This window comes from Perna viridis, chromosome 5 (assembly GCF_037379345.1).
Source record: "Perna viridis isolate PV_CMFRI_1.1 ecotype Kerala chromosome 5, ASM3737934v1, whole genome shotgun sequence".
Lineage (NCBI taxonomy): Eukaryota > Metazoa > Mollusca > Bivalvia > Mytilida > Mytilidae > Perna > Perna viridis.
Genome location: NC_142449.1, coordinates 18,933,699 through 18,944,401, shown reverse-complemented (window position 1 = coordinate 18,944,401; position 10,703 = coordinate 18,933,699).

The following is a 10,703-nucleotide window of genomic DNA, read 5'->3' as shown; positions in this document are numbered from 1 at the left end:
CAAATATTGTTTCTAAAGGCAATGGAAGACTGAATTTTTTATATAGAAAATCTAAATGTCTTGATTTCAGATCGAGCATAACACTTTCAACGTCTTTGATACAGTGCTATTTTGATTATTCATGTGCCTCTTGGTACAGTAGTTTAGGGGCGGGATTAGTAAAATAAAAACCTCCAAATCTTGCAAAACAAAGTTGTTAGGTTTATTCTCGGCCTGCAGCCCAGAACAAGCGTAAAATTAAAAAAAAAGGACAGTGTCAGTATGCTTTCGGTGCCAGATAGAGTGAACCAAATTAGAATTAACCATGTTTTTAATATTTACCATGGTACTGCACCTGAATATTTGTGTGAAAATTTCAAAATGAATCAAGGAAATGCAAGGGGTGCTTCAAATTTAAATTATAGTATATCTAATTGTTAATTATGTAATAAAGATAGTTCCACATATCATGCTATACAAACTTGGAACAAATTACCACTTACTATTAAAAATATAACAAAAACAGAAATTCTTTCAAAACTGAAGTTAAACTCTTTATAAAGAAAGGAGCAAAAAGAAGAGAAGAAAATGAATTTATTTATTTTTAACTACAAAATGTCATTTTTAAAATAATAAATTGTATTTTCATAAATTGTAAATATTTTAGCAAATGTGAAATGCTTCATGAGTAGATTCAAGTATTTTTCATGCATTCTTTTCTTTTTAAGGACCCAATTGGAAATAAGCCTTTTTTATAAGTATGGCTTTATGGGCTATCCTTGACAAGTTTCAAGGTTACATATAAATGCTAATTTTTTATTCATGTAATGCCTTTGTCTTTGTACGTTTATGTCTATGTGTATATGTATACTGCATTTTATGTTTGTATTATACGTGCTTGACTTGTCTAAATAAATATAAATAAATAAATAAATTAGACTTCTTATATGTATTATATACCTGGTTTGACTGTATTTGTATATTGTTACAGATCCTCTATTATCTTACTTGATACCATCATTTGTTGTCCTATTCAGTTACATCATGTACTAATGTACGCGCTCTAGATTTACTATACGAGAAAGTATCACTCGGTTAACGAAAGCTATATTTTATAGCCAAGTTGGCCGAGTGGTCTAGAGCGTTGGACTTAGTGCAGGCGTTGTTGCCGTAGATGTCAGAGAATAGAAGGGATTCCAATCCCGCTGAGGGAGCGATCAAATTTGCAACCTGGCATCGATTTTAGAGTTCGGATGTACTAGTTTAGACTTGATTATATTGACTAGTACTTCAATCTATAATGTAAAAATTCTCTGAATTGCGAAGTTCAAACATAATTATTAATAACATATAAAGCAAAAAAATATATCATCATAGACTTGTAATATATATCTACTTAATCATATAGGTCTCTCATGATGTTGGATGAGCATACTTATAAAATCACAAGGTAAAGGTATAGATATTGATTTGTCAGTTAAAAGCTACAGTGCCGCTATTTGGGGTAACAGAGATTTTTCTTGTATTAATGCTGTCCAGCACAAAGCAATCATTTTTTTTTTGGGGGGGGGGGTGTAAATACACAGCAAACGATGCATTAAATGGTCAAGATGTACTAAAATGTCTACGGACAAAGTACATTATACAATTTTTATGTGATCGCGTACCAATACTGTCATTAGAAAAAAGAAACTGCTGTTACAGAGTAATTTCAAAACTCTGAGATTAACTGTGATATGGATAGATTTTTAGATGTTAAAAACGTTTGAAAAAAAATATTAATTTCACTTTAGAAAAATAAAAAAAAATATTTTGTCTGTGCCAAGAAAAAAAAGTTCCACTATGGTGAAATAAAATAATGTTGTGTTGTATTTTTCATAAAAAAAGTTTAGGTAGAAAAAAGGAAAGGAAAGTACAGGAATCTCAAGTACATATTGTGAATGTACCATAAACTGCCATTCAACACATTAAATTGTATGTAACAAATGTCTTTAATATGAACATTTTACGGTTTATAGTTTATATAAAAATTCCGAATGTTATAATGAGCAACTAAGTAGATATTGTAACAGGTATAGTGAGTGGTCCATTAGATAAGAAGCTCTCGGTTTTAGATATTACGTTTCTGCGTATTCTATACGTATATGCATGTAGAATAAAGCATTTAAAAATGAACGATGAATTTCATTACAATAAATGCTTGTTCTATTCAGCAGACTATATAACGATATTGACCCCCGTTGATAGCAGTTTCTGTATCTTTAATAAAAATTACGCCTTGTGTGACTTGTTATGTTGCCTCATTCTAGTCAAATTATAATTAACTGATAGCCTTTGAACAGCACTGGTACTAGTATTCACCAACTAAAGTTAATAGTTTTTAGTTCCTTTTCCACATCAAACGATCCTTAAAAATATTAACCATGCATTCTAAAGTCCCTTCTTATTCCTTATCCACCATAAATAATGCTTGTATTTCACTCATTTCAAAGTCAGAAACGACACTATCGGTGTGGTGGGAGATTGCATTGATGATGGTTTCTTGCAGCATTAAGTCCTTCCCATGGCTGTTTCCTTATATTACAAATGATGTCGACAGCACTGCAGCCAAATGCAATCTGCCATCTTCAGCGAACTTGCTCCGTATTTATACCTTCGAAATAATTCATACGCTGGCTTATGATAATGATTACATGTCATCAAACAAAGGAACCATGGCTCATGATATGTCTCTAATGTTACTTCATAATTTTGTAAAGTAGTTTTTTTCCATGAACATGTTATTTTCCTATAAAACTCAAATTAATCGGCTAGCGTTTCCATTGACGCCATTGCTATGTGAAGAGGTGAAATACTCACTACAAATAGTCCATGGCCCCAAACATCTATAGGTTTGAAATATCGGAATAAATATCGAAACTGTTATCAGTCTAGGAGTCAACATTTACATTAAACAATATATAATATATAATCAACATATAACTTAAACCTAGCTTGAAAACTTATGAAAGAGTAATCAAGGGAACCAAGGTAATCAAAAGAATGTAATCCAGGGACAAAGACCAGACATTGAAAACCGACATACACAACAAAGAACATAAAGTAACTGAAAAAATTCATACAAAGTAACAAAAGCAAATGAGCAACTCGGACTCCACTAAAAACTGGGAGCATGGACCAGGTGCACCGGTAGGGTAAGAGTCCTCTGCTTTTCTAGAAACACCCGCGGAGTTGCTCATAAAAAGTCAAGTCCGGGGTAGACAAACGAGGAAAGGAAAACTATGACCCGTTGAATAAATCAGTTTTCATGGTGCAGATGGATACACCAAAACGATCCACGAATTCATGATGTCTGTAGTTATGACTTCAATCTTGTAGCAACATAACCCTGTTCCAGAAGCCTATTTCTTAGAGTTCTGGCGCGATACAAAAAGTCTGCGTGGTTTCGGCAAGCTCTGGCATAACGTATGAGTTATGATATGAACACTCCATACGCAGGTGCTGAAATGCCATCGCCAAAACCCGAAAGTGAAAGTAAACGTAAATGACGTCATTCATAAACATTGTGGGCGGTGTCATGCTGCTTGTTTTTGTGAAAATCAAATGCAATACAGTGAAAACGCCACGCTGACAGGAGAGTTCCACTCTAATGTCACGGGGAAAGGGGAGATATGACTCTTCTTAACACGGAACCCCTCGTCCCCCCCCCCAAAAAAAAAAAAAAAAAAAAAAAAAAAAATAGTTGCATCACTAATAGTGTTTTTGGGACATGTGCTTGAAGCATGTTGAATGAACTTGAATCATTCCAAAATTTAAGATTAGAATTGTCAGGTTTACAGTAACAAGGAGACCTCGTGCATATTACAATATTAATGTTTTACATCAATTCGTTATGTTAAACAAACTATTAGTAAGATGCAACAAAAAATACACGAACTTCCACTAAACATTTTAACCAATTTAGATTTTATCTCCAATAGAGAAAAGATAAGAATACCATGTCGTCCGATTATTTCCCATTGTGGAAATAGCGTAGACTTCTTGACTAATGTTTGCTACCTATAGTTAAAAACTAAAGAACTATGTACATGTACGAGACAGCTCAGAACTTTTACAGTTTCTGAATGACAAATTTCTTATGTACATTGCACTTATGGCATGACAAGCATGTATACAAGCACGTTCAGGAATGAACTAATTAAGGCGGATGGAAACGTTTACTATGAAATGAAAAAAAGAAGACTATGCTATACCGTTGAGCAATGAGAACTTACTTCTAGTATTATAATTTGTTCTATTAGAATTAATTCTTTAATACGAAGTGCAACGAGGACAGTCCTTAGCCCTGGCATACAAGCGTCAGAACTTATTTATTTATGGTTGAACGTACCCAAACAAGCACAAAAACGTTAGTTCCGCGATTTATTGTCTTTAATGGGTCTTTTGATTAGCTATAAATGTTATCTAACATTGCTAAGAACCTGAACTATTCAAATTCACTTAAACGTTATCTAAGTGCAACTAAATCCAAATGGAATAGGGTGAAACCTTACGACACTTAAGACTTATTAGTAGTTCATTGTGCCTTCATACATAATCTCAACAGTTTTAATTCATTAAAAAATACTCGACTGCAGAATGTACAGCTTGTTCTGCCCACTAGCATCTAGCGTGTGCTTCCAGACGTAAAGTCAATAAAAGATGAATAAAAAGTTATTAACATTTGTAACAAAATACTACCCAACATTACACACAATGTCGTATTTGTTACGAAAGCACTGGTCTTGTATTATTAATGACCCTGAATGCTCTCAACTATTTGAACGACCATTAAAGCAGACTTTGGTAAAATCTCGATAGTGCACATCTTTCATGAAAAATTAAACTATAAATGTAACTCCATAGCACTTTTTATCTGTTGAAGATAAGGGCATCACATATACAAACCGTTCTTTAAAGAGTAATCAAGCGAACCAAGATTATAGCAGTATAATCAAAAGAATGTAATCCAGGGACAATGACCAGACATGGAAAATGGACACACACAACAAAGAACATAAAGTAACTAAAACAATACATATAAAGAAACAAAAGCAAATGAGGAACTCGGACTCCACTAAAAACTGGGAGCATGGACCAGGTGCACCGGTAGGGTAAGCGTCCTCTGCTTTTCTAGAAACACCCACCGAGTTGCTCATAAAAAAATCAAGTCCGTGGAAGATGAAAGAGGAAAGGAAAACTATGACACGTTGAACAAATCAGTTTCCATAGCGCAGATGGATACACCGTAACAATCCACGAGTTCATGATGACGACCATAAAACTTCTGTAGAGATGAGTTCATTCTTGTAGCAACTTTATATGCAAACTAATTAATATTTTCACGATATGATTGATTGATTATGGTGTTTAACATTCGAGCAGCAATATTTCAGCTATATTCATATCAGGCGATGAACATGGATGATAAAATGAACATGAAATGATGATGATAATGAAATGAAAAAATGAGACACAAGGATAATAGGGTCGACAAATTTTGATTGCCAATAGAAAAAGGGAGGAATGGGAAGGTTCGGGCAATTTAGCCTCCTGTGGCGGAGCGCAAAGGTTCCTACTCCTATCGAATACCATAGCAGGGTTCTTTAACGCGCGAGGAACATGGCAACTCACCCAACACGGTGCTCCACTATGGTTTGCGGTCAGGTTTTACGTATTATAGCCTGACAACCCCAGCATGTAACACGCCAGGGGTACCCCATTCCATCACCTTGGGCACACAACCCAGTTGCTCTGTGGGCAGAGCGCCCTAGCCCCCGGATAGGATTCTGAGCACTATTTAGTCGCCCTTTACGACAAGGTTAGCGCTGCTGCAGGCCTATTCTTTCGACACTCGGACCTGCACCGGTTTTTTTTTCACGTTGTGATCGGAAGCCAATGCGTGAAATATACTTGTGGTATATGTATATATATTACAAAATACATTCGATTTTTCTTAACTACTAGTATAATTTTTCATCCGCTGAAGAAACTTTTCTCCCTTAAGAATGTCTTAATGATTGCAAGCTTGATCGTGGATACATTATACGAAACTGGAAAAGCTGCCAAGGCTGCAATAGAAATGGAACGCAAAAACCTTGATAGTTTGGTATGAAGTTAGGTGGACATCATCTGGAGCGATCATACTATCTTCAGGGCAAACTGTACCGTACTCTGGACCACCAAACGAGGATGGCAACCATCAACATGAAGTATAAATCTTACCCAACTTGAAGGCCAAATCATCATTCATCGAATGGAATCCTGTGAGTGAAAGAATTATCGTTGCAAGATTTATGTCAAAGATACAAAAAAATGCTACACTCCTACCAACGTAGCAGAGTAAGAAAACTAAAAAGAATTTTACAACCAGCTCCGAGCTACTCTAGATTGAACAACACTTGGTATATCTTGATTGTAATGGGTGACATGAATTCCAAAGTTTGAAAAGATAACACAGGGAGAGAACACATCACGGGAAAGGAATGAATTGGTAACATCAACGAAAATGTTGAACTCAGAATACAGATTTTTGGTTTCAGAACGATCTGGTCATAGGAGGTACGACATTCCCACTCTCTTAGAAGGATAAATACTAAACAACTTGGGTATCTCCAGAAATTGAAACTAGATAGACCACATTACAGACGTTAGGAGATGGAGAAAGAGCATTACAGATGTTAGAGCTTATCGAGGTGCTGATATATCATCCGATCATTAACTTGTGGTGGCTAAGTTGAAGTTAAAGATAGCGATGGCAACCAGACAAGATCATATTAGAAGGCGAAAGTATAACATAAGGAAGAGGCGCAGTAGACAGACAACTGAAAAGAGTAAAATCCACACATAACACCACATGCCCAGAGGAACTTGGATTTTAAAAGAAGGAATACAGGCCATGGTTATCTGACGATACAATCGAGACAACTGAGAAACATAGGTCTGTTAAGATACAACTTGACTAGGTCAAGTTAAGATTGCAGAAAGAATGGTTGACGAGCAAGCATTAAAAAAGAAGGAAAGAGAAAGGACAAGACAGGACAAAAAAAATTCATCAACAAACTCGCTTCATAAGCAATGAGTACAATGGGCAGAAATGGCACAAAAACAGCGTACATCACATGCCTACTGGCAGGTAGAAAGACCAACACACCCAGACCAATGAAAGACAGAGATGTCAATGTGATAACAAACCTGGATAGACCACTTTTAAATGGAAAAGATATATCAGGTGTTCTTTATCTGACTCTCGGAGAAGACCTCAATGTTGATACTGACCCAAATCACGAAAGATGAAATTATAAAAGCCCCACCAATAAAGAATGGGATAACCCAAGACCGAACCAAATTTTCACCCGAAGTCTTGAGATCAACCCGAAAAAACCTACAATATATCGATCGTTGATTGATGCCCGATCAGCCATATTTCAGCTATATTCAGACGATGAACATGAAACAGATGATAACATGAACATGAAATGATGATGAAATTAAAAATGGGTTGAGACAGAAGGATAATGAGGTCAACAATTCTTGATTGCCACTGGAAATTGGGAGAGGTCGGTAGGGTCGGGCAATTTAGCTTTTTGTGGCGGAGCCAATGGTTCCTACTCCGGCAGAATACCACAGAAGGGTAATTTAACAAGCGAGGAACGTGGCGTCTTTTCCGATACGTTGCTCCACTATGGTTTTCGGCCACAGTATGTCAGAGTTACCCCTTACCACCATCTTGAACACTCAACCCAGTTGCTCTGTATGTAGAGCGCCCTAGCCTCCACCCATCACCACACACACACACACCTTCCAGGGTTCTGAGCAGTATTTAGTTGCCTTTTACGACAAGCTTAGCGCTTCTGCAGGCCTATTCTTTTAACAGTCTGACCTGCACGGGGCCCTACAGCACCTTGGACATCTAGGAAACAGTGTAAATCCCTGAGGAGTGGAGTTTAGGTTACATCATTAAAGCTACATTAGCTGTCATTTTCGAAAAAAAAATTCTGTTGAAATATGCCTTAATTATACTAAATTGCACGTTTCCTATAAAATTGTATTCGATATCCACAAAATAATGTGTTAAATACATGAAATAGGTGTCTATATTATTTATTGTCTTGCAAGACAAATCATATTTCTCATGTACTGAATCAATTTATATCAATCGTCTGAATTTTTACGACTCATATAATCGTATATCAATATAATGATTACAAAGAACATTCAATTTACTCAAATTCAAGTGGAATCGTAGCAGTGCGCCAATTTGTGTAATCTTCAGGTTCGATGTCGGTTTACTACTAAGACATTAAGCACCTAGATGAATGAACATAAAACTCTCAGACATACTTTATAATTCAACTACAAACTCCTGGTTTGTCCCTCTCAGTTTTTAAATTTTCAAATTCAATTTATACCCCCAGTTCGAAACTGTCCGTCAAATCATTCAAAGTTAAGCAACAATCGTTGAAATAAACCCTGTCCTTAGATGCATGTACCTCTCAACTTGTTACCACGATTTCTCAGTCGATGAGCTACATGTCTCAAGTGCTACAGATTGTCGCATCTATAGACACATTGTGTCGCTTAAAAGAGCTTTGTTTCTGGGCATCTATAGCTAGTTCCAGAGACGCGTACGATAACATGAACGCCAAAGTCTTGACCAGCGTGTCGATTTAATGCAAATAAATGCTTCACATTTTATAAATGCACGATGTACGTGGTGATACGTTAAGATGGTTTCGGGGGTTGGGCTACTCTTTTGTTTAAAATTTGGCAAGAAAAATATTTAAAAAAAAAACAAAACAAGAGGCAGATAATAGCCTGGATCTCCCTTTCTTATAGAAGATCGGAACCACCGCCCATTTTGTTTGTAAATATTTGGATCCGCCAGGGCCTGCATGAAATATCTGAAGATAACTCTTTCAATTGGTACTCAACACTTCTCTTTATATTTTCTTTCTAGGATTAATGACTATTTATAGAGACATACACATGTATAATACACATGTATATTTAGGTCATGCTTTTATCATCTCGTAGGGTGTTCATTTCTATCTAATCGTCAAATGGTTTATTGTGCGTCTTAGACTTGAATATCTCGACAGCGAACGATTAGTTTATTCTGGTAAATGCATATAAATTTACGACATGCACCGATAAGAGGTTTTAAGTCAACTATTTCAATTGGATCATAACCCGAATAATCCAGTCCCTCTCCGTATCCGTTCCTCTTCTAGGCTAAAAACCACTAATTCCACTTCCCATAGGCTTCTATGCTAATTTCACAATATTCAATGGCTTCTCTGGACTTTACCTTAACTTTAACCTGCAGATGACTATATATCAGCATGATTCTACATATGTCAGCTCACAATCCTCAGAATGGCATGTGGGGTTAGCAGACTTGCAGTGCAGTACTGGTCACCGGAAGTGAAGGGTCTATAAATAGCATGGGAAATCCCAGTGTTTTCACAAGATAGGGGTATATTTAAAAATCATTATGGAGATTAGGCTTCACATCACAAGAAGCAAAATGCACCTATAAAATGTACAGAAATGTTTTTCCTTTCAGAAACTGTTTAAATTTTTTAAATAAGATGAGAACTTTTTTCACAGCACTATGAGGAACAGGGGTAATTTCTGCGCAGGACTATTTTTGCGTACATTCCGAATGCTCATTGGTTGAATTGGTGGTCTGTAACCTCTACTCTCGATGAGTGATCGTTGGGAACTTAATATAACGACAGGATTATTCGGGTTAATTAGATCGTCAAATTTATCAGCATATAAGTTCGCAGCAAAAGTCGCTTAATGGGTTTGTTTATTTGTGTAAATAACATAGAATATATTAAAAATACCTACAAAGAGGACTTTACTATCTGCATTTTAACCTTAACAGGGTATATCAATGGAGGCTTTACAAATCTTCATTGCCCTGGCGACTGCTATATCAATTCTGATCTTCGATCTAAATTGATAAAAATCGACCTAGATAATTTCATATGCATGTGACTTCTGGTGACCCTTAATCCACGTATGTGCTGTAAGGGTTGTTTTTTTTTAACAAATCTGATTACAAAGCGAAAGTGGTTAATCAATAGCAAGGAAGACCGTCGGACTGAAGCCGTAAAAGAAAAAAAAGTTCGAATACAATGCTAGGATCCTTTTCAAATTTACGTATCGTGATATAATGTGGCACAAATATGGTCAGTAACTGTCATTATTTATTTGAAAACTAATCAAGAAATAAATGAAATGAAATGTAAACAAGACACGTGCTTACCTGTGTATCCGTTATTGTTATTTTTTTTTTACCAAGGTTAATGTATTTTTAACCCGGGTTAATGTCCTGGGAGACGAATTCAACTACTGCCCAGGTTGATCGATCATGTATTGACCAAATTGCCACGTTACGGGTCATCATCGAGCATTCCATAGAATGGCAATCACCCCTCTACATTCACTTCGTGGGCTTCAAGAAGGCCTTAGCCTAGTTGACAGAAATGCACTTTGGAAGGTACTAAGAAACTGTGGAATCAGATTATCAAGATTATCCAATGACTCTACGAAATGCCAAGTCTTCCACAATTCAACTCTCACCATCCTTCAATGAACTAACAAGAAATACGCCAAGGTTGTCTAATGTCACCCCTTATTTTCTATACGAATATGCAAGAATTTTAATTAGA